Here is a 24,402-nt window from a genome sequence, read left to right as displayed (position 1 = left end):
ATTCTTAAGGCTCAGAAGATTTCAAGATGGTCCTCATAATCATATGTATTTTAGAGTATTTTAAGAAAGCAGTAGTTAAATATGAAGGGGGTCTGTCTATCATATTCTTTTTGCTTATCACAGAAATGGAGCTGAGGGCAGTAGCTTTTACATGTCCTGCTGTGCCACAGAACAGAACGTGGAAGTTTGCAAGTTAAGATTGTTTTCGTTTTGATGAATAGACTACACAACAAAATTGAGCGAGGCTTCTGCTGGCTGTTATATTACCAGACAAAATGCAGTGACATTCTTCATGTCCAGATTTCTTAAGACTTAGTGTTTCTTTCTCATTGGAAAGGTGACAGCATTAGCACGGTACACAATCGGCAAAGTGCTGAAGGATGAATGTCTGTTTTGTTACCCCTAGATCTTCCTTGGAAATATGTTCCCTAAGGATGTGGTTATACAGTTGAATGTGTTTTGGGCAGAGTGCGGGGCTTCCTTCAAGAGCGTATGTCTCAAATCTAAAATGAAACTTCATGCTTAGACTTTGTAGCAAGACTGTTGTCCTCTCCTTTTTTCTTATGACATCTGTAAGGGAAGATTACAGGAAAGCAGGGAAACATCTAAACTGTTCTTAATTGCTATTTATACTATCTCAGCAATGATGATTTTAGCTATATTCCCACTTTATAAATGACATATGTAATTGGGTTAAACAGAATCACACACAACATTTGTTGGTCAATTACCTCTTAAATTATGTATGTTTTCTTAATTTGGAAATGCAATTTTTCTTCCACACATAAAGCTCTTTTCTAAATATGTATTTAGTATATCTGAAATGATTACTTGTATTTGTACACAGAAGCTAAATTGAATAGAGTTTTTCTATTATGTGTATACATTTCTACAACCAGGAAGACACCTTTATTTCTGTATGTATGGGGTGTTCTCTGAATAATGGATAGATAAATCAATGTGTGTGTAAGTCTTAGACAAGGAAAATCTGAAAACCAAACATGTTCGGTCAATATACTCATATTTATTAAAGTTAATATTATCCTAAGGCTCAATTATTTACTAGAATTCCAGTAAGAATGTTTGTCTAGGTAAATGCATTCTTGCATGACACCCTTAAATGCATGTAACATGAAATCTTGTTTTACAAAAATAATTGATCTCCACCATGAACAGTAACTAAAAATGTTAATAGTTTTACATTTGCTCCCCCAACAAAACAAGGTCAAAACTAATCTTACAAACACATGCATGAAATATACGATCACTATCTGTTTCACAAACCTTCACTTTGGAAGCATCCTTGAAAAAGTTCGTGTGAATGTCTGGTTTCTTTGCTTGTTTAAATTGATGTTCCTCCACTAATGCTACTGTGTCTATGCTGATTTGTGCCAAATAATTAGATTCTTACTGTATACAGCACCGTTTATCCTACAGAGAACAGCATTTAAACGTGCTCAACATATTTAATTTTCCCAAATTCAGATTTAGGCAAGAGCCATAATAAACAGTAGTATGAACTGGCAAACATTTTTACTTAAACGCTATTTTTTCCATAATGTCCATTTATGATATGATATTACTTGAGTTAGAAATTTCAATGTCTAAACTTTTGAAGAAATATTATTTTTGTATGTCAGTGCAATCTATCACTTTACCAGACTCAATCATGTATCTCCATTACTATATGGGGCAGAGGATCCCCAAGAACACGGAGGCTTGTAAATTGTGTTGTACAAACAGGATTCTGAAAATAAAATCAAAAGCAATTTGTTATTACAGGTTGACTCTTTACTAAGAACAAAAGTGGTACGTAGTGCCATAAAAATATAGTTATCAGCTTTGTAATTTTCTACTGCATAAAATGCTGGAAAAGCTACAGGATGGAGCTGATGACAGATCATACAAGCATTATGCTAGCTTATTTTTTGAGATGCACGGGGAGTTTCTGACTTACAGTTTATACTCACATCTATCAATGTGCTGTCTAATGAATGCTTTTGTTTAGGGTCACTCAAAACTGTGCTCCCCTCGGTCTCTTAATGGCTTGCATTAGCAAGTGGTTGTCATCTGGAGAAAAATTCCTTCATGTGTAGTTTGCTCAGAAATATTTGCACTGTATTTCAATGGTTTTGTTTTTTTTTTTTTCATTGTTTTCCTCATCCCTCTTTTTCCTCAGCAGCTTTGATGAACATAGCAGCGTTCATCCATTTTAAAGGTTGTGAACATGAGAATACTGTCTCACATGTTTGATTGCCAGCTGTTTTAAAACAGTCTTATTGAGTTGTTACACAGTTTCATTATCTCACTATCTTTCCTCTATAGTGTATTAAGTTTTTATGGAGGCAAAGGAGAAAGCACAATGAATTAGTTTTAGCAGTCAAATTCTTTATATTTAAGTGCAAATTAAAATTTATTTCATTGTAGTGCTGTAGGTAGGTCTTGTGTCTTCAAGTTGCAATGTCTTGACAGTTATTTCAGTGAAACTAATATCTGAGTGGCATAACTTTGATTATTTTTACACAGGTGAAATAAGCTTAAGTTGCAAGGAGTTATCAATGCATTCTTTCTTCATGTAAACCTGAAAAGTCACTATATAAATGTAAAGTATTCGGACTAATTTTCTTTTTATCTTCTCTTGCCTGTGCTGCTGGCTTCCTTTCTGTACCATGTATTTTGCTTCCAGCATGGGTGATATGGTCATTCTACTACAGCTACCAATTTCTCTTGTAGATAGAAGATTTTCATGCTAAATCTGTCCTGAGTTTACTTCTATTCTGCTAATTGCTATACCCTTTAATTATATTTCTATTTTTCCTCTTTTTAAAAGCAATCTGTTCTCAGGGACTCCCATACCACTCTCTGGAAGGCTGTGTCATCATCTGACTATATCAAAAATTAAAACTTCTAATTTCTTGTTGCATTTTATTCACAATTGTTCTGTACCTATCTACATTTGTACTGATAGAAATATATTTAGGCAAGTAACGATGTTAACTTTCAGCCTGCTTTTTTTTTTTTTTTTTTTTTTGACTAATCAAGTCCGTCTTTTTTAGGTTCTGTTTCAAAACAAACTTTCAATTACTCTCTCCATCTAAGCAGGCCTTCATACTTGTTTCAATTCAGTTTATCTATTTGTAGAGCTATATTCTAGGTGAAATTTCATCAGTGCTCCAGTTGTACTAATGTTTCCAGTGCTACTGTAAGGTATCTTCTTTACTGTAGATTGCTACCAGTGCTGTAAAAGTTACGAAGGACATGCAATTCTAAAGAGATACTACTTTTTCTGTTTTTACAGCCACCTTTGTGTTTCTTGGTAATTTCTGATTTTCTAAGTCATTCTCATCCGTAGGCATTTCAGATTGAGTTCCCAACTTGTAAAAAGTTTGGGCATTTAGCCCAGAAGTTGATCTTGCACAGTGTATATTTGAACTTCATTCCTTTTCTATTTCAGTTTTACGGCATGATATATTAATTCTCTTGAAGATTGGCAATACCTCTTACCTGCTCATTGTCTGCAAATCCTGTTAGAACATTCCTACTTTTTGTTTCAGGACCACGAAAGAAAATTTACCGTCTTACAAATCCAATGCTTAAGGTTTTCAATTGTAGCCTGATGTTCCCTTTTGAGCTCTCCTCAGTGCATTTCATCTTGTTTATTTTCTGTTCGATTTCTAATCCGTATCACATCTTTGTGTGGCACTGTAAAATAGTGATCTGGACAACTATGTTGTCATTTGTCTGACCTCAAAAAAATGCAAGAATTTAAAGCAGATCTTGAAGGAAGAGATAATGAGAGCAGTTATAGGGTTGTTATAATTTCTGTGGTCTAAGGATATGTAATTAAAGAAAAAGAGATAAAGAAAAAAGGGTAAAAAATTAACCACAGATAAATTGTCTGAATAATCAAATGACTGTAAGTATGCCAACTGATTTTTCAAAGAAGTGCAGCAGATTTAATCTATCTGAACTTCAAAAGTTTTATGACTCTTCTTCCTAGAAAATCAATTGCCATTTTGAAGTCTGTGGCTGTGAAACACACAAAGCAAAGAGCTGCTTCTGTCTTCTACCTTGGCTCAGGAATTGTAGAAGAAGAAAATGACTCTAGTTTCTGGCCTGCTTTTTCTGGGGAGGAAGGGCATGTTACTTGTCGTTGCCACTGTTAATGCATATAGGGTCCAGAATCGATGGCAGTGGTGTCTGTGTATGAGTTGCTTTCACTATTCCAGAGTGGTTACTGTAAATGCTCTGGAGGTAATAAATATATCAAATGATATGAATAAGTAACCTAGTAGATAATTTATTGGCTCAAGGCATTTATTCCTTTTCATGACAGAGAGGATCTTTGTAATGAAAATAGGAACTCCTGTTTCTCCACCTTTGTGCTGTTGTCCTATTTTCTTCTTTGTGTTAGTCCTCTTTCTTCTGCTCAAGGAAGCAAAGATTCCTTAGTTTCAAGCCCAAATGAGTAACATCATTTGAAATGTTCATATTATTGAGTTGTAAGCAAAGAAAAAGTGACTGAGAAAGGACTGCAGGAAGCTATTTAGCTGTAGATAAACCATTCCTGGCTGTTTCTCTAGCCTGTTCTCAACTTCCAGTAGAAGACTTCATTTTAGTACATAAGCCAAGAGTCTGCTTCAATTTATGCCCACTGTTTGGTGTTGTGTTTTTTGTTTGTTTGTTTTGGTTTGTTTTTGTTTGTTTCTTTGTTTCATTTTCAAATTAAATATGGAGAACAGCTTATTAACTTCCTCTTTGTGTCAGTATTTTAATACCTGGTGCTGTCCCCTCAGTTGTCTACAGCCTAGACTTAATTGTATTTCCTGTTTTCCCTGGAGTCCATTTTCTAAAATTTTGATTATATTTGGTGCTTGTGCGTGAATTTTCTTAAATGGGTTCCCATGTCTTTTCAAGTGGGATGGCCCAGCCTTGACCCAGGACTTCAGGTGAAGTTTATCAGTGTTGTGTAGAGCAGAAGGGCTACTGGGGCTGTTTCATAATGCTACTTCTATGGCTTGTCAGAAAAATTACGCATTTCTTAGTCACAATACTGGCTGAAAATAAGTAAATAGAAGGCAGCTTGCTTACTATGTGACTTTCCCAAGTTTTTACAAAGATTTACAAATACCACGCTAGCAAAAATGACTAACCTTTAATTGCATAGCTCAGATCCTTCAGATTTAGCCAAGACCCTAAACCCTGTTGATACATACTATTTACACAGCCTTAGCAATTTGTTACTGATAATGAAACCATAGAGACACACAATGCTATGTCAGAACTCAGTAGGCTGAAGTAAGATTAGTTGGCTCAACATTTCCCTACCTGCCAAATCCTTGCTCAACATGACTATCAATAATTCCATTTACCAGCATTAAGATGCAAAATGTGAACTATCAAGATGATATAGCATTAACTTCCCACTAGTAAATACAAGTAAATTTTATTACACGAAAATAAAAAAGCAAATACGGATGTGATGGGAAAGCGAAATACATTGTTTTGCGGAAGGTCTTAACTAAATATTTCTTCTGCTTTCACTCTGCTTACTATCTCATCTCCCTGTTGTGATGGCTGAAGATGTAGTAATAAGTAGAAACTTTCTTGATGGATGGTTTATTAGCAGAAACAAAGGAAATAAAATCCATTTAAGAAAAAATTTTAGATAATGCGTCAAAGCTTGTGAAAATATTGTACTTATTACCAGAAGTTAAAAATTATATTGTGAGCAGTTGTAAATTTTCCTCATACTGTCAGGTACCATTCTTGCATAAAAGGAGAATTTCTCCAAATTCAAGTTTTATTTTAACAAATTCTGTATTTGCACTAACCACAAAACTCTTGCAAGTTAGAATTTCTTCTTTTCTGTTTTATCCTTTCACAAATTCTCCACTTTGGAGAATAAAGGTTCACCAGACTGTCAGGTGCATTACAGCTTGTATGGTTCTATGGTTCTTCTGTAGACAATTCCCATCTGCGCTTAGAGACATTATTATCTTTCCAACAGAAGCCAAGGTAAGTGGTAAAGTCAAGGACTGTCAAGTGAAATGTGACAGACAGATGAATTTCTGCTCAGGAGTTTGCCCCTTTTTTTTCCAGTCAGTTTGAGTGAAAAAAAAAAAATCTGCGCAAAAATACTGGCTGGAGGATTTGGACCTGCAAGAAGCCAGCATATCCCTCTAGAGCTTCTTTGTTAAGCTCTTGGGTCTTACTAAATCGATCCTCCTTAGAAAAATAATGGTGATAACGTGGGGGAACATAATAGAATTTCTGAGAAATTATATCCACACATTTCACCAAAATGTCTCTGATTGACCCCCATGACCTTTCCAAAAAGTCCCTCATCTGCAGGTTTCCCACTTAAGCATCAATAACCCTAGACAAACAGGACTTGCAGGATCTTATGTGGCTCTCCCCCATCATTTCCTGGAACCGTAGGTGACACTGGGGACAGAAGTGCTTTATAGGGGATATTTGCACCAAATATCCTACTTCCATGGGCCACTTCATATGGGGAAAGAGTATTGGCCTTTCTTGTACTACTGAAGTAATGGACTAATTTTTAAGTAGCCTGGAACACCAAATCACATCTACGTAACTGAAGATAGAACAAAACTTTAAAACAGTGTTTCGTGCAAACAGGTCTTGCATAAATATATCTTATTCATACATTAATTAAACAAACACAGCTGTGTCATAGAAGCAGACAGTAGCCTGTTTGCAAATGCATGCATTTAGCTGTGAGTTTCTTGTTCTTTCTTATTGATATTCTCAGTAAATTGCTACACTTTTATTATGTTAAGAGCATCGATTTAGTGGGTGTCCTCTGCCAGTCATGCACTTCTGAGCTATGTCAATGTATTTCATGTGGTGTTGTAAAAGATATCAGAGAGGGGGATGTGAAATGAGAATTTGGTATTATCCTCAGGAGCACTGTGCAAAGAAGCAGTTACTGGCCTGGTTTTTGTTTGTGTGTTATTTAAAAAAAAAAAAAAAAAAAAAAAAGATTGCAGGAGCTCACAGAGTGTATGAGGATGTGCTTACACTAACGATGTAGCCATGTAGCCTCTGGGTTATGTAGCAAAGCTAAATCCTCGGACAGTGCTTGCATCAGACAGTTACTACATGACTGGATTTCATTTTGCAGCTAGGTTTTTAATCATATTCAAACAAGACAAAAATTAATCTAGTAGTGCGTCTAACTAAAGGCTGTTATATAATAAGGTTGTGCCAAAAAACATTGCAGGTGCAGTCTTAGAAGGTGCTGAGCCCTTTCCATGAATAGTTTATATCTTTCAATTCCCCCTGCAATCTAAACTGAATATATTGATGTATTCATCAGCACTGCACAGGAGAGATGGTCTCCACTGAAATGTAGTTTCAACCTCTACACCTGTATGTGAATAATTCCATTTATTATCCCGATTCTTAATAAACATTGCATCTTCATTCATAGACTCTTAATCTTTCATAAGATTACATCTTGATGTGATTCTTCAGCCTTGTTCCTTAGCAGGTTTTATTGTAGCTGCTTCATTGTATATGGACTGAGAATAAAACAGACTTGATGAGTTTCAGATAATCTTCTGTTGTTCAATCTAATATTTTGGACAGTAGCTTGAAATATATAAGATTTTATTAGAATCTTTCATTGGCTTCTCATAGCTAAGCTCAGGAAAAGCCTTAAAGTGTAAATAAAATGCAAAAAATAAAATAAAATTATTACCAGACAGGCAGAACAATATAACCTCAGAAATTAGACTCTGAGTTCACTGTCTAGCATTTACAGGAAATCCTCATATGGAAAAAACATTCAATCTCTGTTATTTTAATAACTTGCAAGACCCTCTGTAGGGAGTTCGTATATTCATTTCATATTGGAAATCACAAAATCTTGCTGTACAGTAGCATGCCTCTATTCTCCGCACTTCCCCTCCAACTAGGTTAAGTAAATAAAATTTAAGACTTTTCTTATATTTCTTCCACAAAGTAGTAACACTAGCAAGCCTTGCTTGCTTTGTCTGTGTTGATGCTGTGTTGATGTCTGTGAAGTGCCCTCACAGTGTGATGCTGATGAATAAATTGCTAAATGTGTAACAGCAACTATTTACTATGGATTGCAAAAATTTAGCCCAGGTAGTAAAGGACTATCCCAGATTTTTTTTTTTTTTTTTCTGAAAAGAATTTAATTGTATTGTGTGTTGCCGTTACAGAAACACGTAAAATTACACCTTACAATAAAGTAGCAGAGCATTTTCCAGCTCCAAGTGTGAAGATATTTAGCTTCTAGTTTGCAAATAAATTGCTTTTCTCATTTTTGTTGAAGGGTACCAGGACCGTAACAATTCAGCCAAAACAAGGCCTTTAATTAATGCACCTTTGCAATGATAGGTTATTAGTGTCCACAAAATTCTTGACAGATTACAGGAGAAATTCAATAGAATAAAAAGTTTAATCATCACTAAAATGTGAATGAAATGGATTCCAAATCTGATGGACCTGTCATAGGAAAAAAATTATTAACTTGATTTTTATAGCTTTTGCTTGTCCTTATGTTCATACTGTACCAGTGACAAATGTATCTGGTTCACCAACCACTATTGTGAAGGAATGGAAAGGGGAGAAGGAAGGTCTGTTTTACACTGGTTTGAAGTCTATTTAATTTTGCCAATGCAAGCAAAGTCTTGCAACTCTGCAGAAGTTTCTGTTGAGTATATCTGTTTAAATTGCTTATAATGAAGCACCATGAACTTTTAAAATAAGAGCTAAACAGAAGCCAATTATAAAATGAATAGTAACTTTAATGAATTTTGCTTATTTCTCTTTCTTTATGAATTGCTCAGAAACAGAATTAATTTCTTTGTTTCAAAATAAAGCTATTTGAATTACTCTTGATCTGTTTAAAAATGGTCTAGGAATATTTGAGACTCCTTTTTATGGCTGTATATGGCATAATCTTATCAGAGTTGAATGAGCATTGGACTCTGATGTAAACTACATTTACGAATTTTAATTTCCTGTAAATATAGACATCAGTTCTGTAATGCTCTAAAATAACAAATAAAATTATGTTTCGTTTGTTTTTAAAGCAACTGGAAATACTATTACTGCTTTTATAAAAACTACTCTTGGTGTCTCTTTAAAAAGACTCACTTTTACACCTGTAAGAAAGCATGAGATACATTTTTCCTTTCTCTATCACTTGTCATTTAGTTTTTGTGTAGAGTAAAAGGATGAAAAATTAGAACAATTGCAATTTCTAGGAAGTATATTGTCCACAATGAAATTTTGGTTAGTGATGAGTAAACAGTTTTATTCTTACAATTTACCTGCTCTTACCAGTTCTGGTTAATAAATAAATAAATAAATGAATAAATCACCTGGAAGTTTATTATATAAAACAGTCCCTTCAAGGGAAACAGCAGGAAAGCAATGACAGAACAACTGCCCATTACACTTTTAGTGTATTTCTGTACAAATGTAAAGCCGTAGGAAACATACCTAAGTCCATTAAGTCAAGAGGCTGAAATAGAACGGGAAAAGCCAGAAGAAAAGCAAGGCTTTTATTAGGCATAGCATTTTTTTTTGCCAATGGTACAAGCTGTACTGTCTTTCTCCCTAATATATCTGCCATATATTCTGATATCTACCATATATTCTGAGAAGCTATTTTAAAGCACTGGGTCTTTCTTCTCAAATGCATGTTCCACTGAAGACAAAGTTATTAAAAGTTTCAGAATGGTGAAGAGTTGTGATATTTCAGGCAAGCCTTGCTATTCCAATGATGGATACAGAGGAGATTTTTAGGAGCCTGGGGACAGAACAGATTATTAGAGGGAAGAAGGGTCTAATGGGTTGCAGAAACGGACCTGCTTTGATACTAAGATTCCTGCTGCATGAAAAATTTACAAGTGTTGCCTTCCAGGATTACAGAAAAATCAGGAGGAACTTGGATGAAATGCTGAACTAAGCAGAGGATGATTGATAGCCGCAGACTGCCACTAACCCTTCTCTTTGCAAAAGCAGCACAAGTTTCCCTTGAAAGGACAGAAAAGGGTGCCTAATAATCGAAGTCTGGATGTTTTACTGCCAATAACTTCCTTAATTTATGGTCATAATGAATTTTATTCATGCCACGAGGATCTAGGAGATTGTTAGACCTCCCTGAAAAGAGTCCACTGGTGCTTTGTGACTGAAACATTTGGAATGAAATCAAACTCTGATGAGTCCAGTGAAACTTAAACTCTGACAGTAAGGATATAAATAAAAGCAACTGCATTTGTGCAACCCATTCAGAAATTGCAAGCTGCCTGCAGATAAATAATCATGCTTGTAAAATCAATGATTCCATAATCACTGATAATGGTAAGGTTAACACTGAAACCACGCTGGTTTTCTTTTGCTTCCTTACACTTGTAAGAGAGTTTTGAACACATGCCAGATTGGGAATAGGCCTTAGCAGGGGAATGTGGTGGGAAAGAGGGAGCAAGTGCCAGAATATATTGTAACTGCTTGCAGGAATATGATCTTAACAATGAGCGTATTTTGTATAATCCAGGAACCTCCCCACTCTTAAACCCTGATGCTTAATATTGTGCAGTATTAAGCCCAAGTGAATGTCAGCTGATGATGCTTTTGTGGGCTCCTTTAAGTAAGTATTTCATGGTGCATTCTAGATTCTGTTCATGGTTCTTCATGGCTTTAGATTTTTTTTTTTTTCATTTTGGTTTGTTGCTCTGTCATGCTTCTGCTAGTTTTTTTTTTTTTTTTTTTTTTTTTTTAACATTATGTCCAAGGAAAATACCAGTTCATTTAAGAAAATAACCAGTGCAAGCAGTCTTTGAAAGCAATAGCTGTGGAAATAGTTGCATTCACTGGAAGAAGCACTTTGCAAATTGCCATACTATTTCAGTAAAGTTCACACAGCATCTCAGTGAGTAAAATGATAGGGTTCCTTTTCCCTGTGTTTTCAGTACTGCAGCATTTAGACTACCGCAACTGAACCTCTAGATGCCTAGTAGCCTTATGTCATTAATAATTATATTGCATGTTTAAATGCTACTTTCTCATTTAAAACTCTTGGTCATCTTAAATACTGGTACAGCAGACAGCATTTATTGACATTTGACTAATCTACACAGACAGAATTGCAGTGATATACCACACAAATTACATCTTCCAAGGTTATAGAACTTGTATTAGAACATAGTAGCACTTGGTGACACTTCATATCCCAGTTATGAGGTCCAGTATCTACATAATAGGGTTTTGAAGGTAGGATTGTTCTTTTTAATAATAGATATGGGGTATTACTATTAAAAGAAATGCTTTTCTTCTGTGAATTATCAGCAATAAGTGCAGATTTTCAGTGATGATAACCAGGCGACTCAATAGTGTTCATTTGATTTGTAACTCTAACTTTTAATTGGTTAAGTCTCTGATCAAGTTTCAGCATTTATATCTGTATTTTAGACACACATGTAGTTCTGATAAATACAGGAGATAAATAAAACAATTTAATTCGTGAATGGGTGGCCTCTGTCTGTTGCTTTGCCTTGGCCTGATGAAGTAGTTGAGAGTGCAGTCCTCAAATAAATCTGGTAGTTTAGTTTCCCTCGTAAACCTTTGTTTTAACTTGTTTTATAGTTAGCAGTCTTTTGGGTTTTCAAACTCTTTCCTCCTTGTCGAAGACTAACAGAAAAGTCCAGACTTCTGTTTCTTCTCTCCATTTTTCTCAGTGGTATCACTGGAATTAGGTAGACTCAGCTCAGCTGAATCTAGTAGAATTACTGCCACAACTCTTCTTAATGGGTTGTGTCTGTGCTATGTACCTCATTCCACAGACTCACCTTTTCTGCGTAATTCTATGCTATGTAATATATCACTGCTGTTTGAGACTAGCAATTTCTTATTAACATCCAGTATGAAATGCCCACACTTTTAAAACTTATCCTTTAAGACATAATTATACATAAACCACTTAGTGCAGAAAAGAACTTATTTTTTTCCTATCTGGAGTTGAGGTGCTGAGGCTGCTAACCTGTTGCTTTTAGGGCTTTATGTTCAACGAAAGAAGCAGAGAACATTTTTCAAAATTTATTATCTTAAAATTAAAGATAAGTAACCTGATGCTTAATTTAACATTGTTTTTGATTAAATTGTAGTATTTGATTGTCACAGATTTATGTTTCTGGAATACACAACTAAGTCAAATTCTCTGGTAGCTGAGCACCAGTTGTTTCAATTAATTTTATGCATTTGTAGCTTTTCATAGCTCTTTTAAGGCTATTTAAAGAAACGTCATGGAATTTCATATTTGAGGTCCTCATTTTTGCATCCTTTCAAAAATCTCTCATGCTCTAAACATTTGACTTCAGGCTTCATACACATGCTCTTGGTTTTAGTTACTAGCCACAAATAAAAATGAAATTTGTCATCTAGTTCACTGAGTTCAGTTGTCTTATTGCAAAGGCACAAGCATTTATCTTCCACAACCTGAGCATTCATTAACTATTAGAATAATGATTAATGAATAATCATTAACTATTAGAATGGTGACTGTCATCAAGGAAAAAAAATGGGTGTGCTGTACAGCATAGTTCTGCTAAGACTGTGGTGGGCCTCTAGAAGGAGAACTGATGCAAGCTTGTGACCAAAAGGAACCCTTGATTGTTAATTCCATTCCCTGTTTTTACAGGCAGCCACATCATAAAATCCTTTCAATTGTGTAAGTTTCTCCTTGAAAATGGTGGTATTTTTCTCCTACTACTGAAACATACTTCTCTAGTGTTAATAACTTCTCTCTTCCAGTTTGTGTTTTTATGACCACTGTTATTGTTGACCATATTATCAGTTGGTGTGGATTTTTCTTTTTCTGACTTTTAGCATTCGTTTTCCTAAGCTAAATAAGGTTTTACTGGCTATATGCCATGTAGTGTAAGAATGCCTATAAGGATGACATCAAAAAGATTCATATGCTCTCCACCCTTATTCCTGGCCGTGATTTAGGTGTAGCTAAGATATAGCCTGAGTACAAAAATTCACCTTGTGCTTAGAAATTAAATACCCAGGGTCTTTCTGGTAAGCCGAGCTGCTCTAACTTTTATGGATACAGACCTCTTGAATGGGAGCTAGAGAGTGCATTGAGACGCTGACTGCACTCTGACTTTCCTTGTAGGGCATTCTGGAGTTAAGCTTAAATTTGTTTAAACTGGAATATGTTTACAATGCTGATGCTGTGTAAGTCTGGACACGTGTAGGCTGGACTCCCCAGCTCCTACTGTAGCTGGCAGTATTCTTAATCTTCTTTTGAATGACAGACTCTGCTCCCCTGATTGTCCTAGTGGATCTCCTTTGTTCCAGTTTGAATTCATACGTGAATTAAACATACAGTGCTAGGATGTGAGCCAGCCTGAACCCACTATTCTGAAATGTGTAGTCTGCACCTTTTGTAGCAGCACTGCCGCTTCCCTTTGCTCACAGTCTCTCTTCAGATGCATACGTATTAGGATTGCTTTTTTCCTAGAGATATTGCATGATAGAGCCATATGCCTCTTTTGATCAGCAAGAACTCAAGATCTTTCCTGCCCTCAGTTTTTACAGAAAAAAAAAAAAAAAAAGTACAGTTATTATCTCTTGTGCTTTTCATCCCTGTTAAACTTCTTACCCTCCCTATAGGTAAAAGGCAAAAGGAAATTAACCCTGCCTGCAAACCAGCTGCACTGCTCTGTTAAACATCTTTATTGCTGTCTTCTTGGCCTTTTAAACCTTTTGTAAAGGCCAGTCTTGTCCTTTCAGATAAGTTCAGTGATTGACAGTCAGATGGGTTTTGATGCCAGAAGGCTCACTTACATCATTAACTGCTTCTTGTCTACTTGTAACACATGGCTTTGAAATAAGCTCTACAAATGCTGTACTGCACTGATATTACACTTCTGCAAACATCAACAAACAGTACCACAAGCAACAGAAAAACAGGTAAAACAAAGTAATTTGCCATCTGGAAGACAGGGCAAGTCTGTATTAATATTTAGGGTCAAACCTGAGGTCATCTTCAACCATTTATTGCCAGGTTATACAGCAGTCCAACACGCAGATTTTCTCTTTGGACCAAAGCCAGCCATACCATGAGAGCCTAGCAAGGCCAGCCTAAGCAAAGCAGAAGCAATGATCTGTGATTTGCCGCTTTCCCCTTTAGACCCTGGGTAGGGCTGAGAGATGGAAGAGGGAAACTGGGATTGTTCCGTGGCATTCCAGTGTACTAAATACACAATGCAAGCATGTTTCAGAGAAAGGTGGGCTAGGGAGGAAGATGTTTTTTGTCCAAAGGTTGACCTAATGTCTAAAAAATTTAACAGAATTTACAGCTTTGAGAGGGCCTTAGGGTAAAAAGATTTCTTGTATTACAGAAAGGCAGATAAGAGCTGGATGAGGTTTCATAGTGAAGTTTAATGTCAACATAGTCAACACAGATCCTTCATTTCAAGTATCAAATTTCACATTATTTTTTCCTTGCTGTCTATTTCTGGCTCCATGTCCAGACATAAAAGATACAGCTGGCTATGATTCACCTGGAACTGAGTAATATTCAAGTGCTAAGGAAGGTAAGAGCAATCTTCTCCAAAAAAAATAGCTTTTTTGATTGTGTTCATCTAAACCTCTGGTGAAAACTAATGGAATGTAAATTTCACAGAAGATATTTAAGGGCTTATGAGAATAATCAATTAATATCAATGAAATAGTAATTCTTGGTAGAGGTTTTTGTCTATACAGTTTAAGTGATTACATCCATGTTCGTAAGTGTTATAAGTGTATGCTCATGACAGTGGATTTTAATTGCTGTAATTGTCCCTTCATTATTCAAGAATCTTAGATAACAGACTTCCCTTCTGTCAAATTTGCTTTACTAATTTTGTCCTGGACTAATGTTGTAAGGTACTTAACTTTGTTAATTAAAGATACCAGCCAAGCACAATGCTTAAGGATGATGCTGCCAGTGACATTCTCTATTCTAAAGAACCAGATTAATTTAAGGTTTTTAACCAACTGCTCTCTAAATTATATGGCCAATTACTAGGTGCTGAGTTATAACAGACTAAGAGACGTAGACTTTGTTTGCATGTCTGGACAGTGGCCACGCATAAGAAGCCAGACTGAGATTGAGATTGTTTTTTAAAAGCAAAACTATTGTCTGACCAAGGTAAATTATGTTTTTGGCCTGTTTTTTCATCTTAATCCTCTTGAAATGTCATTCAGCTGCTAAAATAATTTTCTTAATCTACCCTGATACTTCAGCCTCCAAATTGTTTCACTGGCTTCTTTCAAGTAAACCTCCTTGATGGAAGACTTGCTGGCAGGTTCATATTACTTATCCCTCATTATGGAGGCCCTGATCGGTTGATCAGTTTTCACCTTGAACCTGTTTCATCCTTTACTCCTTTGTAATGTTTGCCATGTACCTGGAAGTGGTGTGCTGTATTATTCCACTAGTAGACCCAGGTAATCTCCTATTGACGTTATTGTCAGAAGTAGTATCTCATTTCATGTTTTTACAACTCCAAGAGCAATTAGCTTTCAATCTTGACTGGCACCTTTGGGCAACCCCAGAACACACACAGTGCACAATAGGTGAGAGGATAGATAATTCTTTTGTTTCCTTAATAACTCCTACACTTCTGTCACAGCATGATCATAAGCTAATGATAAACACCAGATGATAAAATCCAATTTTTTTTTTTTTCCAATAGAAAGGGGATGATCCTTTCTTAGAAGCTCCACAAATGACCTTAAGGTTCTAGTACTTTAAATTTATAAGATAGCTGTGAATGGCCCAGTGCATTGTTGTATATACAGCAATATACAATACAAATATATGACCTTATTAGTCACTCCATATAGCTAAAAATTGGTGTTGTTTCATAAGATGTTATGTGAGAATGAACAAAAAATGATATATTCCACACTATAGCATATTCCAATGGATTCTTTCCAGAGACAGTTTTGTGGCAAATGGGACTTACTATGACTGTAAGATATAATAGATCTTGATACAGAATTAAGAGCTTAACAGTTCTTATTTTCTTCTAGCTAAAAACTTCCCTGGATTCATGGAGAGGTTCGTGCTTTTTCCTTCCAAAATTTTACATTCATTCTGTTCTCCTTTAGCCTTTTTAAAGTTTTTATCATTGCTTATCTTTAATTGTTTTTAATTTTTGTAAGTTCCATCACTTTACCATAATATTCTTCTGGAATGATTGCTCTGCTTGAAAGTAGGGGCCATTTACTACACATGAAGTGAAATATTTACAAGGGAAAATACTGAATCCTTCTGAGAGTTCTATAATAAAACAAAAGCGATGTGATAAAAGTAACTGCCATACATCTTTCAATAGGTCAGCTGTTCTCTGTTCACTAATATACCTGTGCTGATAACTTCTGAAACACTCTTAGCCTCTAGGGTACTTCAAATATCTCACACATCAGCTTTTCGGATTTTAGTGTTTTCTTCTCTCCACAAATGAGAACTTTCCCCCTAATTTTCTGAGACTTTTTTTTTTTTTTTTTTTTTCTACAAATGCACCTCTGGTGTGGGATTGTTTGCAGTAGAAGGGAAATGGAAGCTTTTTTGTGAATCTGTTGAGGAACTTGTATGATTTAAATGAGCTGGGAGAAGTGGCTCTTAGGGAGGAAGAAGTGGAAACAGCACATATACGTTACATATACAATAATTGTACAGTGGCGTGTAATGAATAACTGCTCTATAACCGTTAATGGGCTGCCAAAGGGAGATTTCATGATGCATTGAAAGACAATCCATGAAAGTCAGGAGTTCCTAGAGTTTGAACCCCACACCTGTAAACAGTATGGTATATTAAGAGCATCTTGTAGTTGTTATCATCATAAGAAATGGAAGCTGTTAGAAACAACTTGGCTTCCAAAAGCAAAAAGAAGAAAGCTTGCATTAAAGACATCACCACTCAGAACAAGTTCCAGTTTATAGATGTTAGAAATTGTGCCCTTGTGGCTCAGGCAGCACTGTTTTGAAGGGAATATAAGGTAGGGACAAAAAATTGCATTGGCTCATTCTATCAGCCAATGTCCACAGCTGTTAATGGGGCTTAGAGCTGTTGATTACAGAAAGACTCAGTTTTAGCCCTGATTTTAGGTACCTGTCAAATTTCTAGGGTTCTATCTAAACCATGAATAGTGCCTGAAAAAAAAAAAGGAATATGCACAGGTATGAGTCTTTACATAGACTCAGCATATGCCTGATTGATGCCAAGGGGCAATTTGAACAACAGCAATATGATTACCTATACAAGTCAAGCAAGTCAATAAGTAAAATGACTTATGATGATGATTCACCTGCTGCAGGTTGCTGGTTTGTTGTTGTTGTTTTTCTGAAACCTCTTCCAAAGCTTCCATTTATTTACCAAAATCTAATCTGGAGAGAGAGAGACAATGCCAGATAATAGCATTTTTGTTCTATTAAGAGAAGAGCACAATAACACATTTCTATACCATTTTGTGATTTGTGTGTGTCAGGCATGCACACTATTGCAAACTATTTCTGGTATAAGCCACTATAGGGCTCAAGCTGTATTTGTTTTTGTCACACAGACACATTCCTGCTATTAACTTTTGGATAACACCAGTGTCCCATTGAATGAAAAATAATAGCGTAATCAAAGCACTCAAAATTCATTGCTTGAAGAGGAATCTATCTGTAGAAGAGAAGCACATCACACTTGTGTTCACCAGTGTTTTCTACCCTGATCTGTATTATATTGTATGAGGCAAAAAAATGTATGAATACTGATTCTTTTTTTTTTTCCTACTCATGTCATCTCTAAGGATCTGAGCGTTTGATATGGTTGATTATAACATTATTGGATAAATTAGCCTACTAAGGTTTGATGGTTCAACTCTGAAATGGATCACTACATATGCAAATCTGATATGCTAAATAGAGGACAGACTTCAGGGAATTTTGTATTTATTTTCTTTTAAAGTAGTAGAACCATTACATGTTATTTTGTCTAATATTTCTGTATTTGTATATTTTATAATCTGTGTTATGATATGCTTCTGCTCGCTAATTGCATAAATGCCCATACATTGATGATTCTATGAAGAGAAAGGGGGAAAGGTAGAAATACCCATTAAAAGCTAGCTGAGGAATCCTCTGTTCATTTTCTTCAGATCTAATCCTGCCGTTATTTCAGAAGTGAGACTGACTATTGCTGGTTAAAAATTCTGTGGCTGAAAGATCTGGACTGAAATTCTGTATCCATGAAATCAGTAAGGCCAGCAGCAGCAGTGCCAGTTTGCCTCGTGCTGCTCTGCTAATACACCTTGATCTGTCCTGGGGGAACTCAGCTAGTCGTGGCGTTTCCTTTGAGGCTGTCAGCAGGGATTTCAGTTGCTGCTAGCACTCTCCTGCTTTCCCTATTGGACACCTGTCTTGCTACAAATAAATTGGTAAAAAGACAGCACTTATTACTCTAAATTTAGAGAAACCACCGTGAAGCAGCTAATCTAGATCTTGTACTGGGTTGCAAGGCACTTGTGCCAGAAGACGTGTTGAGTTGCTGGATTCACTGGCTTTGGGACTTCTCTAACTTATGCTAAGTAATTTCAAACTTCAACCTGTTGAGAACTTGCAAAATATTTATTTGCTTTGCTACTGATTTGTCCTCATCATTGAGGTGATGGCTTTAGACCTAGGAGCGGTTGCTCTAAGGTTGTTTATGCTACTTTATCCCAGCTTAAAATGGAATGTGCTACTGTCTGGTAGGTGGATCTGAGCTCTACTGCTCTGCTGGATCGGGCTGGCACAAAGCATCTGGGAAGTGCAGGGAAGCATCTGATCCCACTTGAGTAAACAATGACTTTAGTAATGAACACATACTGTAGAGATGACCAAGTCTTATTTTGTCCTAAATAGTGACTTTGAACATTTTGGTTTATGCTATTCACAACTGACCTAAAGCAAGTGTTTTCAAGCAAATGAGATGCAAACCTTTTGAATGATTTCTAATGCACCTTATGTTAATCATTTTGCCATTTTTTAAAATGAGGAATTAGTTCTTAATGAATATTCTGTTTAGAAGAATTGCCACGTTCCATCTATGACCAATTTGAAAGCAGTGCTCTTTAAGCAAATAAGGCTTTAAGAAAACCATGCTGACTCAACTAAAGGTTGGGCATTTTAATTTTAGTGCTAGAAACATACTTTGGAAATATATGTAGCCCAATCCCCCCTCCCCTCCACCTTTTTGTATGTATGATGTTTCTTCTTCTTTCTCCTTCTACAAATAGATGATAAAGCTCAAGCAGAATTAACTTCTTTAGGATTTCTCACAATGTGATGGATAGTGCGTGTGGGGAGGGTGGTTGGGTGGTAGCGTTACCATGTCAGTTCATTTCTTGATTCTTAAATGACGAATATGGAAGGAAATGAAGAAATAGCTAGGTTCTGAAATCTGATTTCTTTCAGCTCCTGTTTTGTTAAAAACTGTTAACAAAAACATGCTTCAATCCTACTAGTTCCAAGACCATTTACAGGAGAAAAAAAAAAAGAAAAAAAAGATTAATAGTGGCTTTGAATTCATCTGAAAATACTGATATGCACCATAGCAAAAACATCATTCTCTTTTGGATGATGCTTAAATTCTGTTTTGTAGAAGACTTTGAAGAAGAAGAAAGAAGAAATAGCTCAAAGTTTATTGATTTGTTGTTTTGAAAATCTCATGTACATTCTACAGAGCTTGCAAACAATAAGGAAAGTTATCTTTTTTGAAGAATTCCAACCTAAATGGGAATACAGTCAGGGAATATGATGTGGAAATAAATAATAAAAAAAAAATCAAATGTTTGAATAGCGTCATACTTAGAGCTAAATGAGAAAAACTTTTTCAAGTTTTTCTCTTTAGATACTGTAAACTAGAAATGTCTTTTGGAAGAATTTTGTGAAACAGCTCTAAGCAATAAGCTTTGTTGAAATGGAATAAGAAAAACATGGAAGAAATGCAGGATAAAAGCAAAATACACAGCAGGAAGGTTAGTTGCATGGGTGAAGTGGTTGGCAGCAACTCCAGAGTTCTGTTTGCACTGACTGGTGTGAAAATTTACAGCCACTGTTTCTGTACCACTGCATAATTAATACAATTCTTGTGTGAATTGCTGCTTCCTAGTATGCACATAACATCAGTATGTATATTACTTAACAAGTTAAGGTTTGTAATAGTTTTTAAGATTCACAGAAATTAGAATTAATTTGCCTTTCAGGATATGTCCCTGTCTCTCCCTAACCACCTTAAATAAAGCAACTGACATATGGCTTGTGCAGCAGGTGGACTGATGGTAACACTGACAGCTGTATGTATTTGGTACACAGGTGCCAATTGATTCTGCTGAGAATCAAAACCCGAGTGATGTCTTTAGTTATTGAGAGGTTTTTTTTGTGTTCTTTCCTGCACAAAAGCTTTCTAATCATGTTCTGTAGTGTCATGCTTGATCCTCGGGGTTTTGTACCTTTTCAGATTTGTGAATTACTGTATAAAAGTTAGTGCATGTGAGAATTACATTAATGGGTCAGACCAAGGGAGGGACTGTCTCTCCAGTCATCTCTGACGGTGACTGCTAGCAGATGCTTAGGAAAAAAATTATCAAAAAGAGAGCAAGTTTATAGTGATCGTACTTTGTCCAGTTTCTCAGCTTCCATCAATGAGCAGTTCAAGAAATTCTTGAGTCAGAAATGTCATCTGGGCTATGACATTTAATTGGACCTAAGTTTCATAAATTTCTCATTGATTTTTTGAGCGCACACATATCCTGGTTTTCATGATAGCTTTTGGCAGTGCCCCAACTCATTTTTTGTGTTGTGTGGAAGAAAACACAGTTTCTCTGCTTCCCGATAATCGTGTACTACTTAATTATGTACTAGGAGAAAAGGCAAATAAGTGTAATGCTGTCACCTGTTTCAGATCATTCATTTTTATATATCTCTCCTCAGTAGTATGTGAAAGGTCAGTGTAATTGTTCCTCAGAAAAGCTGTTGAATGCTTCCAATCATTTGTGTTACCCTTCTATGATATGTTTCAAAGAATGTATTACATTAGCAAAAGTGATTCCCATACATTCACTGTAAAGGAAATATGTACATCTGTTTATAAGGTAGTATTAACAGTATGTTATGTTTTGGTCTCTATTCCTTTCATGTAAGAAAATTATATCATTCTCTGCTATTTTGACTTCTGCTGAGCATTCAGATTACATATCTAAAGATTCATGCACAATATCTTTAAGAATTCTTTTCAATAAGAATCAGAGCCAGTCATTCTGTGTATGTAGTTAGTCCTTGACAATTTTTCCCCCATATTTACTAGTGTGAATTTACTGACAAGCAATTTCATCCGCCAGTTTATTAATAGCCATTCAGTATCATGAGACCCTTCTGCGACTCTTCACACTTAGCTTTTAGATTTGATTATGTGCAGTCATTTTCTATGATAAGCAAAATTTCTTACTTCAATATTCACTCCCTTCACAATTTTTTTTTCAAGAGATGCTCCTGGAAACCTTGCTTTCTCAATCTCCTTGTTTTGTGAAAACAATTATTTTTTGTTTGTTTGTTTTACTTTGACCCTGGTTGCTGTTATATATGTATGAAAAAGCCTTCTCTCTTATCCAGTGCACTTAAACAACATTTCATAGCAAAACTTGCCAAAACATTTTTGGCATTCAAAGTATACTGTTGCAATCTACTCATTAATACAATTATTTATTCCTTCAAACTAAGAGATTTGTAGGAAATAATTTTCTTTTCTTTTTTTTTCTATGAAAGCAGTAGTCGTTCTTTCTCAGTGTATCACCTCTAACCACGTGTTTAATAAAGATGATTTTATTTGTTACCTGCTTTTCCTCTGAAACTGAGGATCATTTAAGTGATGATTTGTGTAACACAGTCTGTTGCTTATAAGTTCCATATTCAGGTTCCTAGGATGAAGGCCATGCAGTAGTCCAGGGGATTTTTTTATTCTTCATTTTGTTGATTTCATCTCAGACTGTCTCTACTGACAGTTCTGTTTTAAGACCGTTCTTTTATTAAAGTATCTTTAGGGTCTGTGATCGGGAGATCTCTCTGATTCACTTAGTGAACACTACCTCACAAAATTAATTTAACTTTTCTGCTACTGCATTATTTTTGAGTGCTCCTTTTATGCATTGATCTTCTAATAGCCCCACTTGGGAGCTTTCCTTTTTTCTGAAGTGTTTTGATAATAGGTAGATATAAAGCACAGGGTGCGCAGCTGTTTATACTTTGTGCCACTTTATGCTTTGCTGCTCAGTGTCTTTTAAAGTCTGACATATCTGGTTCCATTTTTAATTATTCAAAGTTAATAATTTGTTCTGTTTCTCTTATTTTAGCATTTCATTTTTTATTTTAATTATTGCAATATTCTTTAATTTTCCAGTGTGTGTTTTATCTCATTTTTGGTGGTTTTTGTTCATTTCTGAAATCTCATATACTCACTGTAGGGTGATGAAAATCCATAACGAGCTTCATGCTGCTTACAAGTATATTAACCTTTTAACTGTTTATTTTATTTTTCTTATAACATCTCATTCTTACATGGCTTTCCTTTTTAAATCTATCCCTTATTTTTAAATATTTTTTTTTCTTGCCTACAAAAAACAATACATTCAAATATATTATAGGTATTGCTACAGAATGGATTTCTGTACATTGTATCCTGAAGATTTTGATACTATTCAACAGCCAATGCTATTCAGTAGCCCTTAAACCATGTCTGTGAACTATTGAAGAAGGGTTGTTCCTCTTTGTGTAGGTTCTCTGGCTAGTAGTCATTAAATTAAAAAAGTCTTAAAACAGAATTTTTACTCAACATTTATATGATATGTAGAAATTACATGTTGTGCATTAATATCTGATGTGATACTTAAGTAGTTTATCTTATGTCTTTACCACCCTCATAGCCGCTCTAGCTTTCCTCTGCATTTGATTTTTACTGCTGTGTTCTGATTAGGTATATAGTCCTACAAAATTTCCTGTTTGGGTACTGAATGGCAATCATTACATTCTACGGTATAATTAATGCAATCACTTATTTACATTCCTTGGCTATAACTATTCTTTAATTTTTGCCCTTCTCCTCTGTCGGTATGGTCCATGCTTTCAATTGTACTTAGTTTTTATCTCAACATTATAACCATTTTTTTGGTTATAATCCTTATACCAAATTCCCAGTGGATTTCTTCCATTATTTTTCTTGTTTAAGGATTCCATTATTATCCTTATTTAAGTGGTCTTCTTGACACTAGACCTTTTAGACCAGCTAGCGTTTGTAATAAATTCACTTGGTCTTGATTTAGCTCCTGATTTTCGCACGTCTTGCTTAATTACATTTTCTTTAGAAGTGTTCATTATTTCCTACCTCAGTTGGCTTCTTCCATTTTTATCTGAGACAGAGTTTTTATCACTTTATTACTAGAAAAATATCTCATCTCAACATGTATTCTCCACTTATCAGCTCTCCCAGTCTCTCCCATCTTCCATCTCTATAAAATAGAAACAAAAACAAAAACAACAACAACAACAACAAAAAGCTCCTATACCCTTTTAAATGCTAGTGCTCTGATCTCATTTTGGCAGCCTGCTTCTTTTGTTTGGCCTTTTTTTTTTTTTGTGTTGCATAGCTTTTGTATATTTGATCTGTTAGTTGTAGTAGTGGCAAGGTGCTGTACCACATCTGTTAAGCCTCACTGATGAAAATTAATCCTTGATATGTAAAGATTCATAGGGGAGTGTGAATACTTCCATGCACAACATCAGCAGCAAGTTAATCTCAGTAGGATTAAGGCAAACTTTTATATAGCACAGTACTTTCTTGTAACTTCATTGTACTGCTGGTAATTAAGAAAGAGCTTACTAGAATGATTGACTTGACAGTGACTGGTTCCTAATAAATCAACTTTTCAGTTGATTATTTTCAACTAATAATAGCACCCTTGCTAGCCAGTGTGTTGGGATTCTATGTAACCTGACTCATTTTCATCCTCAGCTGGATGATATATAGTTTAACTTCAAACAACAGGTAGACACTGATTTACAATAGGCAGGAGTGTAGCTATATATTTCACATGTATCTGGAATATTGAGGCTCTCATAACTGAAAGTGTGTATTTTTCAAGTCTCTCTGAATGTGCAGAGTCCATAAAAATTCAGGATCCTACAGACTGCAGTATCAGGCAAAATTGTTCCTGCTGCCTGCTTATTCATTTGTTCAACTGTAGTAATCCAAAACAGATGAGGACAACCACATAGCTGCAATAAGTATACTTATTTTCAAGGCTATATCCTGCTTGGTCTTTTGC

General features: G+C 35.4%; 1 long non-coding RNA gene across 8 annotated transcripts in view; it reads left to right on the top strand.

Annotated features, from left to right (window-relative positions):
* The window catches only part of LOC137857855 (uncharacterized), a 168,362-nt gene that overhangs the window by 89,846 nt on the left and 54,114 nt on the right, over positions 1–24,402 (top strand). The gene's annotated exons all lie outside the window — the stretch shown is intronic.

This window comes from Anas acuta, chromosome 5 (assembly GCF_963932015.1).
Source record: "Anas acuta chromosome 5, bAnaAcu1.1, whole genome shotgun sequence".
Taxonomy (NCBI): domain Eukaryota; kingdom Metazoa; phylum Chordata; class Aves; order Anseriformes; family Anatidae; genus Anas; species Anas acuta.
The sequence above is the reverse complement of the archived record's forward strand: the minus strand, read 5'-3'. Positions and strand labels throughout refer to the sequence as shown.